This window comes from Bubalus bubalis, chromosome 7 (genome assembly GCF_019923935.1).
Source record: "Bubalus bubalis isolate 160015118507 breed Murrah chromosome 7, NDDB_SH_1, whole genome shotgun sequence".
NCBI lineage: Eukaryota > Metazoa > Chordata > Mammalia > Artiodactyla > Bovidae > Bubalus > Bubalus bubalis.
In genome coordinates, this window is record NC_059163.1 from 95,271,515 (window position 1) to 95,294,219 (window position 22,705).

A 22,705-nucleotide genomic window follows, 5' to 3' on the forward strand; every position below is an offset into this window, starting at 1 on the left:
GCTGTAGTTCATGAATATATTACAAAGCACCATGCTAACTATTAGTGCAGCTCTTCCTGAAAGGAAGAGCTTTACAGATTAAACTAATTTTAGGCCCCCATGAGTTAGATTCTTTCCTTTCTTACGATACTCTGTATGGAAAAGAAAGAAAAATTAAGAGTATCACTACTTGACATCCAGTTTTCTTCAAATATTTTAAGTGTGTTTTCATATTTTCAAGAGATGTGTGAGAAAGTGTAATGAGATCTATCTCATGCCAACTCAGAGCCTGTGGGAAGGTGAAGTAGTTTCCTGCAAAGATCTAAACCACCAACCTCTGTTTAACTTGTTTTCTTATTTTATATCTTAGAATAGAATACTATTACTATTTGGCAGAAAATCTCCTTGATCTGTCAGTAATTAGGCATGCCTCTAAGTTGAACGTGGGTTGATTGCCAAGCAATTGTTCTGCATTTCACAATGACTTTAATCCCCCAGAGAATAAATTATATTTAAGCACTGACCACAAAATAGGTGTTCTTGAAAGAGCAGTTAGAGTAGAAGGTGAAAAGAAATACACACACACGTTAAATCAGAACATCAAAAACATGCTATTTTGGACTCAGTGGGAGAAGGAGAGGGTCGGATGACTTGGGAGAATAGCATTCAAACATAAACATTACCATATGTAAAACAGATAACCAGTTCAAGTTCAATGCATGAGGCAGGGCACCCAAAACTAGTGCTCTGTGACAACCTAGAGGGATTGGTGGGGAGGGAGGTGGGAGGGGAATTCAGAATGGAGGGGACACATGTATACCTATGGCCAATTCAAATTGATGTATGGCAAAAACCATCCCAATATTGTAATTATCCTTCAATTAGAATAAATCAATCTTTAAAAAAGAGTAAAAAAATAAAAAAGAATGCTAAAGAAGCATTTGCTTGGTGGTCCCTAACATTTATTTCTCTGAAGTCTTATGATCACTGACCCTAGTTAGACTGGGTACAGAGAGAGAAGGAAGAGAGAACTGTTGGAGAATGGTATGCTTAGCATGGGGCTGGAAGATGTCAGGGGGGTGTAATCCTAGTGATAATATTGATGTAGTTTAATAAAAGAGACATTCCTGATTCTCCTTAAATCTTAGAACATTAATATCTACTGTCAAGAATCAAGAGTCTCTTTAAATTAAAAAAAAAAAAAAGAAAAGAAAAAAAAAAGGGTAAAATCATAATTTTGGTGGTTAAGGCCCACTGTTAAAGGTAAAGGCCCACTGTTAGCAACTCACAAAATAGATATTCAAAAAATTTAAAAAGAGAAACTAATAAAAAGTTATTGGAAGTGTTAAACTCAATCTGATATGAGTAAATAACACTGTGTAGGTCTGTAGTTTAAACCTACCCCAAATATTTAATATGTATTCTTATTTAGTATTTATAATAATCTTTAAAATAGATGAGACATTGATGAATCCCATTTTATCTTATTTTTTAACACTAGGGAACATGTGTTCAATGTATAAGGGGATATGTCAGAAAGATTAAGTAACTTGACCAGGGTCACACAGCAGGTGATACCTTCTCAGATTTAAGTGTTCTTCAGTACTTTTCCACAACCAAAAGGAAACATATCAACCAACTTTAATTCCTTCTTGGGAGCAGAAAAAATGTTCTGGCCAACTTGTGACATTGTATTCTATGCTGATACTACATTTGTATTCTTTGCAGGTGGTCACACAGGCAGAGCAGAAAGCTACAGTAATGGAAGCATTTACTATGTTCAGTGTTTTCATTTGTTTATTTACTTGTTTATATTTTAATGTAGCCCAGCCAGTGTGGTAGGCATTCTGTTCACACAAATGTGCTGCTGCTGCTAAGTCGCTTCAGTCGTGTCCAGCTCTGTGTGACCCCATAGATGGCAGCCCATCAGGCTCCCCCGTCCCTGGGATTCTCCAGGCAAGAACACTGGAGTGGGTTGCCATTTCCTTCTCCAATGCAGGAAAGTGAAAAGTGAAAGTGAAGTCGCTCAGTCGTGTCCGACTCTTCACGACCCCATGGACTACAGCCTACCAGGCTCCTCCTTCCATGGGATTTTCCAGGCAAGAGTACTGGAGTGGGTTGCCATTGTCTTCTCCCCACTCAAATGTGAGGAGATAGTTAATCTATTACCTAAAAACATTTCTTAAGTGAAAGAATAACAATTTACTCAAAGGTATGAAAGATAAAAACACTGGAGTTCTTCCTTGCAGTCTTTCCTCTCAGAGCATAGAGAAAGATTTTGGTTATAGGTGTGTGGGTGGGTGTGGGTGTGGGTTTAATGGAGCAAAGTCATTAGATAAGAAGACATAGACTTACATTTACATAAAAAGCAAATTATTTTTTTTAATTTGAAATTTATCAAAATAATTCCCCTTTTATTGAATAGAGCTATAGAGGGTGGGGTTTAGTAGATTTAAGTCAGTTACAAACTCACAGATTTTCTAATGAAACTAAAACTCAAAATGAAACTTCATACATACAATTTGGAATGAGTAAAATATTTTGCTTTAAATTATTTCATGAAAAGGCAAGTTTCATATAACTCTAGCAAATGAGAGTGCTCTCCAAGACGGCTGCTTACCAAACAAGAGCACTTCATTACATGCCATATATTTTTAGAGGGAAAGAAAAGCACTGACGTTGAATAAATTTACTGTAGAATTGTTCATTCTTGGTGAGAATAATTATTTTATTTGCTGGCATATATTTCTACTTTTGGTCTTTTTAGACTTGCTGCCTGACATGGAGGGTACAGATCTGGGGATAATGCATACCATTCAAAAGCATAGCTTTGTTGACCTTAGCACTAAATTGTAGGCCCCACCTTTTGAACTGCTTTGCTCATGAAAGGGTTGTGCTGTAAATGCAAAGGTTTGGAAGTAGCTTACCAGACGATTTGAAGTGATTGAAAACTAACCTAGGCAAGACGCTTTCTCAGAAATGTTTTTTTAAAAAGCTTTAGAAGTGAAGTCTTCCTAGTCTCATTTTCCATTGCCGAATGGTTAATCTGAAGTTTCTAAACTGTCATAGGTTGTGGTGGTGCCTGAGATACTGATGTGTCATTTGCGTTTCAATTTCATATTCTTGAGGGGCAGCTTAATCAGCACATGACCGTAACCAGAGTCAAATGGCACCATTATGAAGGTCTGCCCGGGAGATCCTCAGATCACAGAAGGATCAGAAGGGAATAGAAATACCATTGCAAAAACATCCATTAAAGATGTAATAACAATGACACATCTGGTCATCCTTGTTTCACACTAGTGGTGGCATTTCCCAGGCTCTGCTCTCTCAGCCTAATGCTGCAACTTAAAATTGAACATACGTGGTGACGGTTCACTGCATTGTTCTCGCTTCAGTATGTTTCTTCTCTCATTCAGTGATATAAGAGTGAACAAGATGTGCTGCCTACCTGCCAAGAGCTTATTGTCAAGTGGGAAAACAGACATGTAAACTGTTGTTCAGTTGATCAGTCATGTCTGACTCTTTGTGATCCCGTGGGCTGTTGCACCCCAGGTTTCCCTGTCCTTCACCATCTCCCAGAGTTTGCTCAAACTCATGTCTGTTGAGTTGGTGATGCCATCCAACCAGCTGGTCCTCTGTTGTCCCCTTCTTCTCCTGCCTTCAATCTTTCCCAGCATCAAGGTCTTTTCCAATGAGCCTGCTCTTTGCATCAGGTGGCCAGAGTATTGAAATTTCAGCTTCAGTATCAGTCCTTCATATGAATATTCAGGGTTGATTTCTTTTAGGATTGACTGGTTTGATCTCCTTGCTGTCCAAGTGACTCTTAAGAATCTTCTCCAATGGCACAGTTCAAAGGCATCAATTCTTCAGTGCTCAGTCTTTTTTATTGTCCAGCTCTCACATCTGTACATGACTACCAGAAAAACAATAGCTTTGTCTATGTGGACCTTTGTTGGCAGAGTAATGTCTCTGCTTTTTAATACACTGTCTAGGTTTGTCATACCTTTTCTTCCAAGGAGCAAGTGTCTTTTAATTTCGGGGCCACAGTCACCAACTGCAGTGATTTTGGAGCCCAAGAAAATAAAGTCTGTCACTGTTTCCATTGTTTCCCTATCTATTTGCCATGAAGTGATGGGACCAGATGCCATGATCTTTGCTTTTGACATGTATATAGGCAATGATAGAACACTCTATGTTGTGTGCTAGAGTACAGTCAGAAGGGTGCTTACCTCATACTTGCAAGCTCAGAGCAAACTTTCCATGAAATTAACATGATACTGAGATATGAGAGCTTAAAGATGAATAGGAATTATTCAAGCCAAGTAGAAAGTCAGAGAGGACCGCTTGGTGGAGATCAAAGAATATATGAAGAATAGGGACAGGAGAGAGCATGATGCATTTGAGAGAAAAAGCACATTCCAGATGACTCGTATAGGAAGTGAGGAGGAAGAGGGTGACTGCTTAGGCTGTGGCAGCATGTGGGGACCAGCTCTTGAGTTAGTGATAGTCATGATAAGGGGTTTGGGTTGTGGCCTTAAGTGCAGTAGGAAATCAATGGTTAGTTTTAAGAGGGAGGAAAATGATCAGCTGTGGATGTTGGAAGTATATCCCTAGTAGCACTAGGGAGAGTGAATTGAGAGAACACAATAGCAGGGGCTAGGCACCCATGGGGAGACTGGGGTAGTGACTTAGGAAAAATTAGAGTGGTCTTGAATTAGAGATTAGGCAATAAGAAGGAGAGAAATGGACAGCTCCATGGGTATCACAGAGGCAGAAGAAATAGAGCCAAGTAAACTGCTTGGAAGCAAGATGTAGCAGAGGCAGGGCTCCAGAATGTCACCCGAGTTTCTGAGCTGGCCAATGGTAGTTGGTGGTCAAATTCACTGGAGACAGAGATAAGAGAAGAGGACCTGGGGGTGGGGGATGGTTGCGAGCTATGGGAGAAAAAAGAAACCAGTGATCAAAAAATCAAGTTTGAGTCACCTGAGGGACATCCATGTGGAGAGGTGCAGTAAACATTTAGGCAACTGAGCCTCAAACCTGGATTCAGACTGGAGTTAGAAATTTGCAAACCATCTGCATAAAGGTAGCAGTTGAGGAAGATACCCTTACACTCTGAGTGAGAAGAAAAGCGGAGCTCTAGCACAGAACCAGAGGGACACCCACTGTGAGGTTTGAGAGAAAGAAGAGGGACTGCCAAAGAAGGAAGCCAGAGGTGTGTGCCATCGTGGGAGCCAAGTTAAGGACAAGCCTCATGAAGGAGGTCTGACCCGGTTAGCAACTGTCACCTGGGACAAGTAATGAGAAGTCCCTTGGATATAACAGTGAGGCATTCATTGGAATCCTTGGCAAAGTGAGTTTCAGGAGAAGAGTCCTGTGACAGAAGCCAGATTGCCTGAGGTTGAAGGATAAACAGGAAGTGAGGATGTGGAGATAGGGAGAGCCAATGTTTAAAGAAGGTTGGCTGCAGAGACGAGGAAGCAGATAGCAAAGGAGCTCAGGGGTGAGGGGTGGGGCGTGGGGTTGAGGAAAGAATGTTTTAAGATGGAAGAGACTCAGCATGTTTACTGATGGGAGAGAGCAGATTGAGGAGGGTGGTTAAAGATACAGAAAGTGAAAAAGACTTACTAAGCAAGGTCCCTGAAAGGTAGAGTCTGTTAAGACGGTATTCTGCTGTTAAACGGAGGAAGAGGATAGGCCTTGTAAAGGGGCTGAGGGAGGTGGGAATTGGTTTAAAGATGTCTTTCCATTTTTTGTGGTTCAGGTTGTGTATAGTCCATAGTTGCTGATGGGCTAAGAGAGTTCATTTCACTTCGCCTTTCCTCTACCATCTCCTTAGAGGGCTCTGTAGATTTTCTTCATAAAGTTTCATCATTGCTTTGGCGAGAAAGAGGAATGGGGTCTGTGAAATGTATTATGGATTAAAGGCTAGTGCTTGGACAAGGCTGAGGTGGTGTCTATAATATAATAAGAATTTCTGGAAATCAGAGCTTCCTTTGAAACACAAGCGTGTATTATAAAACACTCCATGGACAGAGAAGCCTGGTGGGCTACAGCCCATGCAGTCACAAAGAGTTGTGACATGACTGAGGACTCACACACACACACACACACAGGTAATAAATAAATAGTAAAGGGATCATATGCTGGCAAAAGAATCTCCATCAGGGTGATGTGCAGTGATGGCCATGGCTTCTAATCCATGCTTCCTACTATATTGACAGCTCTGAGATTCATGAAATATCATAAGAATATATACCAAATACTGATTGCTTACTAAGTACATGTTATTTTTATATTCCTATGAGAATCCTGCATGGTAGATTGCTAGTTTAAGTTTACAAAATAAGTAAAGGCTCAGAGATAAATGTTTACAATCAAAGAGCTGGTTAATGGCTCAACTAGTAGTAGAATCCAAGTTTATCTGTTTCAGCATGCGAGCACTTTGCATTAAGTAATATGATGTATCTTGCATAAATACCTAATTGAAAAAATTTCTTTTTGCCCTCAATTTCCCTCACAGTCACATGTTATGCAACTAAGACATCTTCTCTTTTAGATATTAGTGAACAATCAGCCTAGGGAAAAACTAGTATTGGTGTACAAGGAAGAGAGAGTTGGAGAAAAACAAGATCCAGACATATAGAGATTAACGAGAGAAAAAAGAACTATCTTTGTCACCGCATATTCCTTCAGCTGGCTTACTTGTTCATGCACTTTATTTATTCATTCCATGAACAATATTGTCAAGTTTACAGAAGTATTGTGTCCTCCTAGAGCTACAGTAATTACACAACTCAATACTTAATTGTAATTTCAGGTGCTACAAAGGAGAAGTTTAGTGGCTGTGGGGGAAGATAAAAGGACACTGCTCAGTTTAGAAGCCCACTTAAGCTTTCCTTGAGGAAGTGATAACTGTGCTGACTTGAAAAATAACTAGAAATGAACCAATCACATCGGGCATGAGGAGAGGAGTCTTGTTTCAGGCAGAAGGAATTGCACAGGGTTCCCCAAAGCAGGGCTTCCCTCATGGCTCAGATGATAAAGACTCCGCCTTCAATGCAAGAGACCCAGATTCAATTCCTGGTTGGGAAGATTCCCTGGAGAAGGGAATGGCAACTCATTCTAGGATTCTTGCCTGGAGAAGTCTATGGTCAGAGGAGCCTTGTGGGCTACAGTCCATGGAGTTGCAAAGAGTCGGACATGACTGAATGACTAACACTTCCGCTTCTAAGGCCAAAAGCAGAGATGGGTGTGGCATGAGGCAAGTGCAGCTGCAGCCCCAAAGTTAATAGAACACAATCAGAGGAGACTGGAAAGATAGGCAGGGATCCGGACATACAAGTCCTTGTAGGTCATATTGAGTCTGTTACTGTCATTTCCTATTGATTTAACCTGCTCAGGATCCATCCTCCCTTTTCTCATATACTGATAATGTGATATACTGGTACTCTGATATTATCCTTGGGAAACTGTAAGTGGATAGGGGAGAAAAAGAACCAGGCACGACTTTCTTAACAGAAGAGAGGCCATCTTTGACCTATGCCATTTTGTGATCTAAGCCTGGGCACAATGCTTGCCCTAGAACGTGGAGCGCTAAATCACTTCAGTCGTGTCTGAGCCTTTGCAACACTATGGACTGTAGCCTGCCAGGCTCCTCTGTCCATGGGACTCTCCAGGCAAGAATACTGAAGGGTTGCCAGGCCCTCTCCAGGGGTTCTTCCCGACCCAGGAAACGAACCTGGGTCTCTTACATTGGCAGGCAGGTTCTTTACCACTAGGGCCACCTGGGAAGCCTGCCCTTGAACAGGTCTCAGTAATAATTCTCAACTTCTCAGGCAAGAGAAGTAACCATGGCAAAATAATATATCAGTTGTAAAGACTCCCAGTTTTATTTCAGTGGTAAAGATCAGTCTGAAATATTCAACTGCCAGATCATCCTGAACCTAAAGAAGGATGATGTTGACATTTTCTGACCCTTATACTTTGATCAACTAAAGCTTGGACTCTGCCGATGGTCCATGTCAACTGCCCAAGTGCCTGCATAAATGGCCATGTACTCTTAGCTTAAAATTCCCCCAGTTTTGCTGTTTAGGGAGACACTGCTTTAGGAAAGATTCCCAGTGTTTTCTTTACTTACTGCAAGAGATAATAAAGACTTCTTTTTGAAACAGGAAGGAAGGGGGCAGGGTACAACATTTAAAAGAATGACATAGCCCAAGGGCACAACATAAACCGATCAGAACAAAACAGGCTCAAGATGTAGACTAGTCACTAGACTCCCACTAGACCTTGAGGATCAGTATATACTCACTGTAACACATAACAAACTACATGATGCCCCACAGGTGCCCAGAAAAGAAAATCTGTCACTGCTTCCACTTTTCCCCCTTCTGTTAGCTTCTATGTCAATGCCATGATGTTAGTTTTTTGAATGCTGAATTTCAAGCCAGCTTTTTAACTCTCTTCTTTCACCTTCATTAAGAGGCTCTTTAGTTCCTCTTCACTTTCTGCCATTAAAGTAGTCTCATCTCTATATCTGAGGTTGTTGATATTTGTTGTCTCATCTCTGTATCTGAGGTTGTTGACATTTCTCCTGGCAATCTGGATTCCAGCTTGTGATTCATCTAGCCTGGCATTTCACACGATATACTCTGCATAGAAATTAAATAAGCAGGGTGACAATATACAGCCTTGAACTCCTTTCCCAATTTGGAGCCAGTCTGTTGTTTCCTGTCTGGTTCTAACTGTTGCTCCTTGACCTGCATACAGGTTTCTCAGGAGGCAGGTAAAGGTGGTCTGGTATTCCCATCTCTTTAAGAATTTTTCAGTTTGTTGTGATTCACACAGTCAAAGGATTTAGCATAGTCAATAAGGCAGAAGAAAATGCTTTTCTGGAATTTCCTTGCTTTTTCCTTGATCCAACAGATGTTGGCAATTTGATCTCTGGTTCTTTTGTCTTTTCTAAACCCAGCTTGTACATCTGAAAGTTCTTGGTTCACATACTGCTGAAGCCTAATGTTGAAATAGCAGGGCACAACTTCTGAAAGAATGACATAGCCTGAGGACACAACATAAACAAATTAGAATCAAATGTGTCCAAGATGACAGACAAGTCAACTTCAGACTGGACCATGATCCTCAGTCAGCAAGCTAAATGACACAGCCAGAGGCGCCATGACAGTTCCAAGGCACTGTCCAAAAAAAAAAAAAAAAAAAAAAAGTGGGCAATGGCCCAATTCCTGGAAATCTCCACCCTTTCCCCAAAATAGTTGGAATAATCCTCCCACTCATTAGCCTATGAAATTACCCAGCCCATAAAGGCTAACCATGCCACATTTCAGGACCATCAAGCTCGCACACCGTGATGGCCTACATTCTGTCTGTGGCGTGTCTTTCTCTCTAAATTAATCCACTTCTTACCAATCACTTTGTCTCTCACTGAATTCTTTCTGACATGAGGCATCAATCTGAGCTTCATTAGCTCCTGAAACCAGATATGGTAGGTTTTGACTGTATTTGAGTCCTGGCCACGTGGGTTCATGTTCCAATCTAAGGTAAATGGTTTCAGCTTGAAGGCTTTTGAGCATAACCTTGCTAGCATGTGAAATGAGCACAAGTGTATGGTAGCTTGAGCATTCTTTGGCACTGCCCTTCTTTAGGACTGGAGTGAAAACTGACCTTTTCCAGTCCTGTGGCCACTGCTGAGTTTTCCAAATTTGCTGGCATATTGAGTGCAGGGTTTTAACAGCATCATCTCTTAGGATTTTATTTATTAATTTTATTTTACTTAGCTTTACAATATTGTATTGGTTTTGCCATATATCAAAATGAATCCGCAACAGGTATACATGTGTTCCCCATCCTGAACCCTCCTCCCTCCTCCTTCCCCATACCATCCCTCTGGGTCGTCCCAGTGCACCAGGCCCAAGCATCCAGTATCATGCATCGAACCTGGACTGGCGACTCGTTTCATATATGAGATTATACATATTTCAATGCCATTCTCCCAAATCATCCCACCCTCTCCCTCTCCCACAGAATCCAAAAGACTGTTCTATACATCAGTGTCTCTTTTGCTGTCTTGTATACAGGGTTATTGTTACCATCTTTTTAAATTCCATATATATGCGTTAGTATACTGTATTGGTGTTTTTCTTTCTGGCTTACTTCACTCTGTATAATAGGCTCCAGTTTCATCCACCTCATTAGAACTGATTCAAATGTATTCTTTTTAATGGCTGAGTAATACTCCATTGTGTATATGTACCACAGCTTTCTTATCCATTCATCTGCTGATGGACATCTAGGTTGCTTCCATGTCCTGGCTATTATAAACAGTGCTGCGATGAACATTGGGGTACACATGTCTCTTTCCCTTCTGGTTTCCTCAGTGTGTATGCCCAGCAGTGGAATTGCTGGATCATAAGGCAGATCTATTTCCAGTTTTTTAAGGAATCGCCACACTGTTCTCCATAGTGGCTGTACTAGTTTGCATTCCCACCAACAGTGTAAGAGGGTTCCCTTTTCTCTACACCCTCTCCAGCATTTATTGCTTGTAGACTTTTGGATCGCAGCCATTTTGACTGGCGTGAAATGGTGGTTTTGATTTGCATTTCTCTGATAATGAGTGATGTTGAGCATCTTTTCATGTGTTTGTTAGCCATCTGTATGTCTTCTTTGGAGAAACGTCTATTTAGTTCTTTGGCCCATTTTTTGATTGGGTCATTTATTTTTCTGGAATTGAGCTGTAGGAGTTGCTTGTATATTTTTGAGATTAGTTGTTTGTCAGTTGCTTCATTTGCTATTATTTTCTCCCATTCTGAAGGCTGTCTTTTCACCTTGCTTATAGTTTCCTTTGTTGTGCAGAAGCTTTTAAGTTTAATTAGGTCCCATTTGTTTATATTTGCTTTTATTTCCAATATTCTGGGAGGTGGGTCATAGAGGATCCTGCTGTGATGTATGTCGGAGAGTGTTTTGCCTATGTTCTCCTCTAGGAGTTTTATAGTTTCTGGTCTTATGTTTAGATCTTTAATCCATTTTGAGAAAATGAGTATACTACCCAAAGCAATTTATAGATTCAATGCAATCCCTATCAAGCTACCAATGGTATTCTTCACAGAGCTAGAACAAATAATTTCAGAATTTGTATGGAAATACAAAAAACCTCGAAAAGCCAAAGCTATCTTGAGAAAGAAGAATGGAACTGGAGGAATCAACCTGCCTGACTTCAGGCTCTACTACAAAGCCACAGTCATCAAGACAGTATGGTACTGGCACAAAGACAGATATATAGATCAATGGAACAAAATAGAAACCCCAGAGATAAATCCATGCACATACGGACACCTTATCTTTGACAAAGGAGGCAAGAATATACAATGGAATAAAGACAATCTCTTTAACAAGTGGTGCTGGGAAAACTGGTCAACCACTTGTAAAAGAAGGAAAGTAGAGCACTTTCTAACACCATACACAAAAATCTCTTGGGATTTTAAATAGCTCAGCTGGAATTATCTTCAGTAGCTTTGTTCCATCAGTTCAGTTCAGTTCAGTCACTCAGTCATGTCCGACTCTTTGCGACCCCATGAATCGCAGCATGCCAGGCCTCCCTGTCCATCACCAGCTCCCAGAGTTCACTCAGACTCAAGTCCATTGAGTCAGTGATGCAATCCAGCCATCTCATCCTCTGTCATCCCCTTCTCCTCCTGCCCCCAATCCCTCATGGCAAGAGTCTTTTCCAATGAGTCAACTCTTCACAACAGCTGGCCAAAGTACTGGATTTCAGCTTTAGCATCATTGCTTCCAAAGAAATCCCAGGGCTGATCTCCTTCAGAATGGACTGGTTGGATCTCCTTGCAGTCCAAGGGACTTGCACGAGTCTTCTCCAACACCACAGTTCAAAAGCATCAATTCTTCGGCACTCAACCTTCTTCACAGTCCAACTCTCACATACATACGTGACCACAGGAAAAACCCATAGCCTTGACTAGATGGACCTTTGTTGGCAAAGTAATGTCTCTGCTTTTGAATAGGCTATCTAGGTTGGTCATAACTTTCCTTCCAAGGAGTAAGCGTCTTTTAATTTCATGGCTGCTGTCACCATCTGCAGTGATTTTGGAGCCTGAAAAAGTAAAGTCTGACACTGTTTCCACTGTTTCCCCATCTATTTCCCATGAAGTGATGGGACCGGATGCCATGATCTTCGTTTCCTGAATATTGAGCTTTAAGCCAACTTCTTCACTCTCCACTTTCACTTTCATCAAGAGGCTTTTGAGTTCCTCTTCACTTTCTGCCATAAGGGTGGTGTCATCTGCATATCTGAGGTGATTGATATTTCTCCCGGCAATCTTGATTCCAGCTTGTGTTTCTTCCAGTCCAGCATTTCTCATGATGTACTCTGCATATAAGTTAAATAAGCAGGGTGACAATATACAGCCTTGATGTACTCCTTTTCCTATTTGGAACCAGTCTGTTGTTCCATGTCCAGTTCTAACTGTTGCTTCCTGACCTGCATACAGATTTCTCAAGAGGCAGATCAGGTTGTCTGGTATTCCCATCTCTTTCAGAATTTTCCACAGTTTGTTGTGATCCACACAGTCAAAGGCTTTGGCATAGTCAATAAAGCAGAAATAGATGTTTTTCTGGAACTCTCTTCCTTTTTCCACGATCCAGCGGATGTTGGCAATTTGATCTCTGCTTCCTCTGCCTTTTCTAAAACTCGCTTGAACATCAGGAAGTTTACGGTTCACGTATTGCTGAAGCCTGACTTGGAGAATTTTGAGCATTACTTTACTAGCATGTGAGATGAGTGCAATTGTGCATTCTTTGGCATTGCCTTCTTTGGGATTGGAATGAAAACTGACCTTTTCCAGTCCTGTGGCCACTGCTGAGTTTTCCAAATGTGCTGGCATATTGAGTGCAGCACTTTCACAGCATCATCTTTCAGGATTTGAAATAGCTCAACTGGAATGCCATCACCTCCACTAGCTTTGTTTGTAGTTATGCTTTCTAAGGCCCACTTGACTTCACATTCCAGGATGTCTGGCTCTAGATGAGTGATCACACCATCGTGATTTTCTGGGTCATGAAGATCTTTTTTGTCTGTACAAGAAGAATACACAGAATTCTGTGTATTCTGTACAAGAATACACAGAAGAACTGTGTATTCTTGCCACCTCTTTTTAATATCTTCTGCTTCTGTTAGGACCATACCATTTCTGTCCTTTATCGGGCCCATCTTTGCATGAAATATTCCCTTGGTATCTCTAATTTTCTTGAATAGATCTCTAGTTTTTCCCATTCTGTTGTTTTCCTCTATTTCTTTGCATTGATCACTGAGGAAGGCTTTCTTATCTCTCCTTGCTATTCTTTGGAACTCTGCATTCAGATGCTTATATCTTTCCTTTTCTCCTTTGCTTTTTGCTTCTCTTCTTTTCTCAGCTATTTCTAAGGCCTCCTCAGACAGCTATTTTGCTTTTTTGCATTTCTTTTCCATGGAGATAGTCTTGATCCCTGTCTCCTGTACAATGTCAGGAACCTCATTCCATAGTTCACCAGAAACTCTATCTATCAGATCTAGGCCCTTAAATCTATTTCTCACTTCCACTGTATAATCATAAGGGATATGATTTAGGTCATACCTGAATGGTCTATTGGTTTTCCCTACTTTCTTCAATTTAAGTCTGAATTTGGCAATAAGGAGTTCATGATCTGAGCCACAGTCAGCTCCTGGTCTTGTTTTTATTGACTGTATAGAGCTTCTCCATCTTTGGCTGCAAAGAATATAATCAACCTGATTTCAGTATTGACTATCTGGTTATGTCCCTGTGTAGAGTCTTCTCTTGTGTTGTTGGAAGAGGGTGTTTGCTATGACCAGTGCATTTTCTTGGCAAAACTCTATTAGTCTTTGCCCTGCTTCATTCCATATTCCAAGGCCAAATTTGCCTGTTACTCCAGGTGTTTCTTGACTTCCCTCTTTTGCATTCCAGTCCCCTATAATGAAAAGGACATCTTTTTTGGGTGTTAGTTCTAAAAGGTCTTATAGATCTTCATAGAACCGTTCAACTTCAGCTTCTTCAGCGTTACTGGTTGGGGCATAGACTTGGATTACTGTGATATTGAATGATTTGCCTTGGAAATGAACAGAGATTATTCTGTCGTTTTTGAGATTGCAGTTATGTACTTCATTTCAGAGTCTTTTGTTGACCATGATTGCTACTCCATTTCTTCTGAGGGATTCCTGCCTGCAGTAGTAGATATAATGGTCATCTGAGTTAAATTCACCCATTCCAGTCCATTTCAGTTCGCTGATTCCTAGAATGTTGACATTCACTCTTGCCATCTCTTGTTTGACCACTTCCAATTTGCCTTGATTCATGGACCTGACATTCCAGGTTCCTATGCAATATTGCTCTTTACAGCATCGGACCTTGCTTCTATCACCAGTCACATCCACAGCCAGGTATTCTTTTTGCTTTGGCTCCATCCTTTCATTCTTTCTGGAGTTATTTCTCCAGTGATCTCCAGTAGCATATTGGGCACCTACTGACCTGGGGAGTTCCTCTTTCAGTATTGTATCATTTTGCCTTTTCATACTTCATGGGGTTCTCAAGGCAAGAATACTGAAGTGGTTTGCCATTCCCTTCTCCAGTGGACCACATTCTGTCAGCTCTGTCCACCATGACCCACCCGTCTTGGGTTGTCCCACAGGCATGGCTTAGTTTCATTGAGTTAGACAAGTCTGTGGTCCTAGTGTGATTAGATTGACTAGTTTTCTGTGAGTATGGTTTCAGTGTGTCTGCCCTCTGATGCCCTCTTGCAATGCCTACCGTCTTACTTGGGTTTCTCTTACCTTGGACATGGGGTATCTCTTCACGGCTGCTTCAGCAAAGCTCAGCCGCTGCTCCTTACCTTGATCGAGGGGTATCTTCTCACCGCTGCCCTTCCTGACCTTCAACAAAGACCTCAAAGATATTATGTATACTCCTTGAGGAGGAACCAGGACCCTACCCCAAGGCGACATTATTGTTTCCTTGACTACTCCTCTCTTGTTTCTGCATTCCCTCCCTTATGTGATTAGTAACAGCTTAAAGATTGGGAAAGTAGTACATCAAGACTGTATATTGTCACCCTGCTTATTTAACTTCTATGCAGAAAACATCATGAGAAATGCTGGGCTGGAAGAAGCACAAGCTGGAATCAAGATTGCTGGGAGAAATATCAGTAACCTCACATATGCAGATGACACCACCCTTATGGCAGAAAGCAAAGAGGAATTAAAGAGCCTCTTGATAATGTTGAAAGAGGTGAGTGAAAAAGTTGGTTTAAAGGTCAACATTAAAAAAACAAAGATCATGGCATCTGACCTTATTACCTCATGGCATATAGAAGGGGAAACAATGGAAACAATGAAAGACTTTATTGTTTTGGGCTCCAAAATCACTGCGGATGGTGACTGCAGCCATGAAATTAAAAGACACTTGCTCCTTGGAAGAAAAGCTATGACAAACCTAGACAGTATGTTCAAAAGCAGAGATATTACTTTGCTGGCAAAGGTCCATATAGTCAAAGCTATGGTTTTTTCAGTAGTCATGTATAGATTTGAGAGTCAGACCATAAAGAAGGCTGAGTGCTGAAAAATTGATGTTTTCAAGCTGTGGTGTTGGAGAAGATTCTTGAGCATCCCTTGGACTGCAAGGAGATCAAACCAGTCAATCCTGAAGGAAATCAATCCTAAATATTCATTGGAATGACTGATGCTGAAGCTAATGCTGGGAAAGATTGAAGGCAGGAGGAGAAGGGGATAATAGAGGATGAGATAGTTGGATGACATCACTGACTCGGTGGACATGAGTTTGAGCAAACTCCAGGAGATGAAGGACAGGGAAGCCTGGTGCGCTGCAGTCCATGGGGTCACAAAGGGTCAGACATGACTGACTGAACAACAACAACAGTTTGAACGTGCCCTTTGGAATTCAGGGAAAGTCAAGGAGGCTGAATGAACTCTATTGCCTACAAATAAGAAAGGGATATGAAAAAGACTTTTCCCTGGGAGGGCTGCCCAGAGTCCTGCTCCATTTCAGCTTCTTGAAGGATATTGAACCAAAAGACACAACCAAGCCAAAGATCAGGAGAAGGAAGGATTTATTACTTGCAGCCAGACTCCTCAAACTGGCACATGAGTAAAGAGGGCAGGGCACAACCATTGAAAGAATGACATAGTCCGAGGACTACAAACACTACAAAACTGATTTGAACCAAATGGATTCAAAATGGTCGACAGAGTCAACAACTTCCATTAAGCCTTAAGCCTCAGTATATGCTCTATATAACACATCAACAAGCTAAATGACACTCCCACAAGGCCAGGATAGTTCTAAGAATGAGCATCAAAGACCAAAAAAGTAGGTGGGGCCCAATTCCTGGAAATCTCTGCCCCTTTCCCCAAATAGCTTGAATAATCCTCCCACTCATTAGCCTGTGAAATACCCAGCCCATAAAAACTAACCATACCATATTTTGAGGCCACCTTGCCTTTTGAGATGGCCTACATTCTGTCTGTGGAGTGTGTTTCACTCTAAAATCTGTCACTGAGCTTCATTAAGTCCTGAAACTAGGTGTGTGATTTTTGTTAAAAGTTTGTGGGTTTTGGCTGGGTTTGAGTCCTGGCCATGTGGATTCAAGTCCCAGTCAGAGTTACAAGGTTTCAGAACAGCAAAATTGGGGAAGTTTTAAGCTAAGAGTACATGTCAATTCATGCAGAGAGGAGAGTTCAGCATAGAATTGGGACAGAGATTGACAGAGCCCCAGCTTTAGTTAATTGAAGTCATGAGGGTCAGAAAAGGTCAACATCATCACTCCTTAGATTCCAATTGATCTGGTAGTGGAGCACCAGAGTGGGGGGATTTAAATTCTGCAAAACAGCTCAAGACAGTGCTTTAGGCTTGTCTTTACCACTGAAATAGAGCTGGGATTCTTTACAACTGGTTTGTTATCTTTGTTATTGTTACTTTTCTTGCCTGCTAAGTTTGTTCTTCTGTTCTCTTAAGATCAGTATTACTGAGGCCTGTCCAAGGGCAAGCATTGTGGGAAGGTTTAGATTAAAAAAAAAAAAAAAAAAAAAAAAGAGTGGCTTTGACCAAAATGGCCTCTCTTCTGTCAAGAAAACCATTCCTGGTTCTCGTTTACCAGGAATCCCCTACCCTATCTGCTTACACTGCTTTAGCTGAGAAACAAAACACAACAATTGGTTATCTATCTATAGTATCTTGGGACTCAGAGCATGGGTCTACTGAGACTGGAGATTTGAGGATGTGTTTTTTTAAAAAAATCAGTAAAGTACTGGTTCCTTCTTGTGAGGTTTAGTAAGGTCCTTTAAGAAAGGGACAAGCTGCAGTTAACATTGGTTTGTCTGAAAGCCCTGAAAACACTAACAGCAGCCCCTAACCCTTATCCTGAAATCCCAACCAACCAGGAGTCAGAAACTTTATAACTGGAGTTTGGAAAGTAAAGTCCTCTGTTCCAGTCTAAATTTAGTGCTGGCAAAAGTGGGGAGGGTAGAATGAAATTAGAAGATAAGACTGAAACCAGGAGCTGCACCCACATCTGTTGACAAGAGCACCAAGGTTAATTGTTAGAAGACAGAAACTATCCCTTTAGGATCTGGACTCAAGGATTGGGCTGAAGTACCAACACTGGCTTTGGTTGCTAACTCCCTGAATTTATAGGAAACATGGTTGAGTTTACTAAACTCAACATTTGGTTGAGTTTACTAAACTTTTAAGGAACTTGGGTTTCCAGAGAAACTGCAACACCCATAAACTCAAGGCTGTGATTGCTCAACTCCCAAGGCAGTACTCAGCCAGGATCCTAAACCCACACTAACAGAAACAGCACCAGGAGAAGCCTATGAAGACCAGGAAGTAAACACTCCCCAGTGCCTTTCTCAGCGATGGCCATAGAGGACAGATGACTAGCAAAATCCTGTTAGAAGACAGATCCTGGAGTAGACAAAAGAGGTTCTCAAGAAATTCACTCTAAAGCCAGAACAAGAGATCGGTCTACTCCTGTCCTGCAAATAGTATATTGTAAGCCACTCTTCCTCCCATTTCCTCTTTTTCAAGTAGAAATTCTTATGGTAGCTATTTTGTTTCCTCCTCACAAATATATGTTTGTTGGAGATGATTAAATATCATTGTGCAATAAGTTTCTGAGCCAGGAGAAATGTACATTAGTAAGAGTCTAGACTCAGCCTAGGAGCAGTAACTGGGTAACAAGTGCCTGGTGCTGGTAACATATGTTTTTGATTCCACATGATATTATTGCTTAATGTAAGCTTGGGGAATTTTTGAATTTTTAGGTATAAGAAAAAGATGTGTGGATGGTGTGCAGCTAGGAGGTGGACTATAATAAATGTCTGTGTTTTGACCTATCTGGAATCCATTTCTTCTAGGTCTGCGCCCAGATTTTCCCAAAGGAACGACTCTTAACTTTCATTACATGTGAATAGGTGAATCTGATTTCACTTTGAGCTTCAGACATAGCCAATCAAAACATTGTAAACCTCTGGCTTCAGTGATCGATTCTGGACATCTGAACCATCTGTTGATATCTAGGCCAGTGTTCTTGCCTGGAGAATCCCATGGACGGAGAAGCCTGGTAGGCTGCAGTCCATGGGGTCGCACAGAGTTGGACACGACTGAAGCAACTTGGTGGCAGCAGCAGCAGCAGGCCAGTTAAATCAAAAGAAACAAAACAGTTCTGGAGCTGGGTAAGAGTCAATTTCTTTCTGTTGGGATTGTTGTGAATGTAGAATATAAGCCTGGGGTTTCGAGCACCTATCACAAATGATGAACCTACCTGACAATAAAACTAACATAGACAAATGAGAGCATTTGACTCACTTGAATCACTTCCATCTAGCTGAACCTAAAAATAATCTACCCTTGAATTGTTTTCATAATGTGAGTCAATCCCCTGCCTCCACTTCCCACTTTCTTGGGGGATAATCTAGATTATCTAGATTATGTTGGGTTTATTTTCTTTCCAACTGAAAGACTCTTTAACCCAAGTGCAACTGAAAGTCATGAACTGGATTTAATCAGAGATGTGATCATGTTTGGGCTTCCCAGGCAACACAAGTGGTAAATAACTCAACTGCAATGCAGAAGACAAGAGACACAGGTTCTATCCCTGGGTTGGGAAGATCCCTTGGGGAAGGGAATGGCTACCCACTCCAGTATTCTTGCCTGGAGATTCCCATGGACAGAAGAGCCTGGCCGGCTACAGTCCCTGGGGTCACAAAAGAGTCAGACACAACTCAGCGACTAAACAACAACAACAAAAGTGAAGTATATGACTTGTGAAAAGTGTTAGTTGCTCAGTCATGTCCAACTTTTGCAACCCCATGGACTGTAGCTTGCCAGGCTCCTTTGTCCATGGGAGTTCCCAGGCAAGAATACTGGAGTGAGTAACCATTCCCTTCTCCAAGGGATCTTCTCCTGACCCAGGGATAAAACCTGGGTCTCCTGCATTACAAACAATTTCTTTACCATCTGAGGCACCAGGAAAGCCATACAACTTGTAGACCTCATTTTATTGCTCTCCACTTCATCTCCTTTCCCTACTGTGGACTGATGGCTGAATTGTGGACATGATGAGAAGAGCCAGTGTTGACCATGAGCCATGAAGATGAGGCCAACACTCTAGAGGAGGAAGAACAGCAAGGTAGAAGTAACCTGGATCCCTAAGTGACTACCTGGATTGGAGCCACCTACCTACCTGGGACAACCTGTGAGAAATAAACTGTTTTATGTAAAGCATGGTATTTTGGTGGCTCTTTAATACATCAGTTTAGCATGTACATCCATCAGATAGACTGGATTATTATTTCCAAATAATATGTGTGTGTGTGTGTGTGTGTGTGTGTGTAGCAGATTAGGTGACCAAAAGCTAAACAAAAACCTAATTTTTTCTTTATTCTCAGGATATAGAGGGAATGCCAATGTTTGCCAAACTTTAGAATACATAAAAATTTCCTGGGGAGCTTGTTTAGAAAGGTGATTTTGGATTCTATTCCTAGATATTTTCATTTACTGGTGCTGGAGTATGGTCCAGGAGTTTGCATTTTTAAAAAGCATCCCAGATAACTCTGATATAAGTGGTCTGAGAAATTTTATTTGTAGAAGATCTGTCAACACTGTGCATGAAAGATTATGAGTGCTTTATGAAAAGTAGGAATACGTAACAGAATAATAAGGGTATTTCTAAATTCATAATTTTGAGAGCACAGAAATTTAATTTGATTAATCATTTTACAAATAGTGATATTATAGATTTATTCTTTTAAAATTAGTTTGAATTTAATTATATCTAAGATATAGACATAACTTGAAACATTTAATTCTGTATAGTCTAAAAATGGACTTGATGGGGGGAAGAAACAGGGTGTTTGGGATGGATATGGTAACCAACAAGGACCTACCTTATAGCCCATGGAACTCTGCTCTGTTATGTGGCAGCCTGAATGGGAGGGGAGTTTAGAGGAGAATGGATACATGTATATGTATGGCTGAGTCCCTTAGACACTCACCTGCAACAACATTGTTAATTGGCTACACCCCAATACAAAATAAAGAATTTTTTAAAAAATAAAAATGGGCTTGAGATATGTTAAAATTATAAATAATGATTCAATTATAGGAAGTGACTTAGAATCTGAAATTTATATCAGAAAGATACAAGAAACAGACTTTTCACTGCAATATTTAGTTCTGCATGGAAGAAACAGAAGTGCTAGACTTTAACTTAAACCTAAACTTAAGGATAGAATGATAAGCTTCGTATTCGATTCTTAAGTGTTTTGGTAACTTTCTGAAGCAGCTAGAGGTAAGAAAATAGGTGAGAAAAATGAAAGAAAATACTAAATTAGGTCCCTCTACTTCTAATCCTCAAGTCTAAATAAAGGTTCAAGAAAAAAAAAAAATCCATCTAATTATACCTTGGTGGAAAACAAGAGCCAAATTGGGAGGAAAAAAAGCCCCCAGACTCTACACTGATAAATTCTTTCGTTCATTTTTGTTGAATTCTGTATCTTTCACCTCTAACATATTTATTGTGAAGAAAAGAGGGCCTGCTTTTAAGCTGGGGACTTATTCTACTTCCTCAGCATGCAAGAAAAGTTCAAAAAGAGGAAAACTATGACCAAGTGCAAAATTTCCTTCAAGGCAACTATGTTCATTTCATGGTGGGAAGCAAGCCACACAAGGAGGCCTGAGTTGCAGGAAAGAAGCACATTTCTCTCCCAGCCAAGTGGCTTTAAATGCTTCTTATAGAAGGAAGAAACAAGTTGGACTTCACATCTATGCAACTTGGACATAAAGAGGTGAAACTTCTCACACATTACTTTTTTCAATAGGTTTTCCAAATGATTAAGTAGTTTGCCTTTAACGAACATTTTAATATGCATCCATTAAGTGTTCTCATTCCAGAGGAAAGAAATCACTCTACACTCTGAGTTATATACCCTTCTCCCCAAGAGACTGAAAAATTACTTTGTATAGGACTTCACTGGTGGTTCAGTGGCTGAGAATCTGCCTGCCAACACAGGGCACATGGGTTCGATCCCTGGTCCAGGAAGATTCCACGTGCCATGAAGCAATTAAGCCCATGAGCTGCAACTGCTAAGCCCATGTGCTCTGGAGCCCGTGCTCTGCAACAAGAAAAGTCACAGCCATGAGAAGCTGCCCACCACAAATAGAGAGCGGCCCCCACTTGCTGCAACGAGAGAAAGTGTGTGTGCAGCAACCAAGACCCAGGACAGCCAAAAATGAAACTAACTAAATAAAATTACAGCCAAAAATGAAACTAACTAAATAAATAAAATTACAAAATAATTTCTTTGTATAAACAAAATTCTACCTTTGATTTCTAGAACCTGAAGTCTTATTTGGGTATAAGTATACATTTAAAACATAACTAACAATTAATATCAAATGTCTTGACAACCTGTTGTGTATCTGAATTTGGACAAAATACTATTATCTACTTTCAGTTCCAGACTAAAAATTTTAAGTTAGATATTTACACAGAGATACTCAGGGTGTGAAACATAATGAGGAATAAATATGTAACATAATGATAGTAACATGTTCCTTATTGAAAAGTTTTAGGAAAGACAATTTTGAGAAAAGTGAGTCAGCTTTTTAAAATGCCTTTTTGTATTAATTTAAATTCTATTGATATATTTTAAAAGATGTTAAAAGTAAGAAGCATTTTCCTCCATGTAATGTTACTACCACATTACCACCTTCTAATAGGGTAATCTCGTGATTCCTTATCATTGCAAAAGTTTAGAAAGTTCTGATGGTATAATGCCTGACTTGGGTTCCCATTCTCATATTTCAGTGTCAAGATACCAGCCTATACATACGTTTTGGTTTATACACAATGCCTCAGAGCCACAAGATTTCCTTCTTTATAGCAAGATTTCCTTCTTTTCCCTCTACATTTCTCAACATATTTTACAGAGGAAGAGTGACCTAAAAATCTAGATCACTCACTTTTGTAGGTGAAATTTTGCTTAATGGATTGGCTAAGAGATATTTGCATTAATAAGTTGGAGAGTATTTAGGGTAATTCACTGGCCCCTTCCCAGAAAAAAATACTGAGACTCTTATTCAACAACTTTTTTTTTTTTCTTATTCAACAACTTAATCTACTA

At 40.5% G+C, this 22,705-nt stretch overlaps 1 long non-coding RNA gene across 1 annotated transcript; it reads left to right on the forward strand.

The window, feature by feature from the left end:
• The first annotated feature begins 17,421 nt into the window (after nt 1–17,421).
• LOC123334496 lies at nt 17,422–19,810 on the forward strand. The gene is made up of 3 exons (XR_006552464.1): nt 17,422–18,071; nt 18,437–18,754; nt 19,648–19,810. It is a non-coding gene; the product is annotated as an uncharacterized LOC123334496 (long non-coding RNA).
• The last annotated feature ends 2,895 nt before the right edge of the window (nt 19,811–22,705 follow it).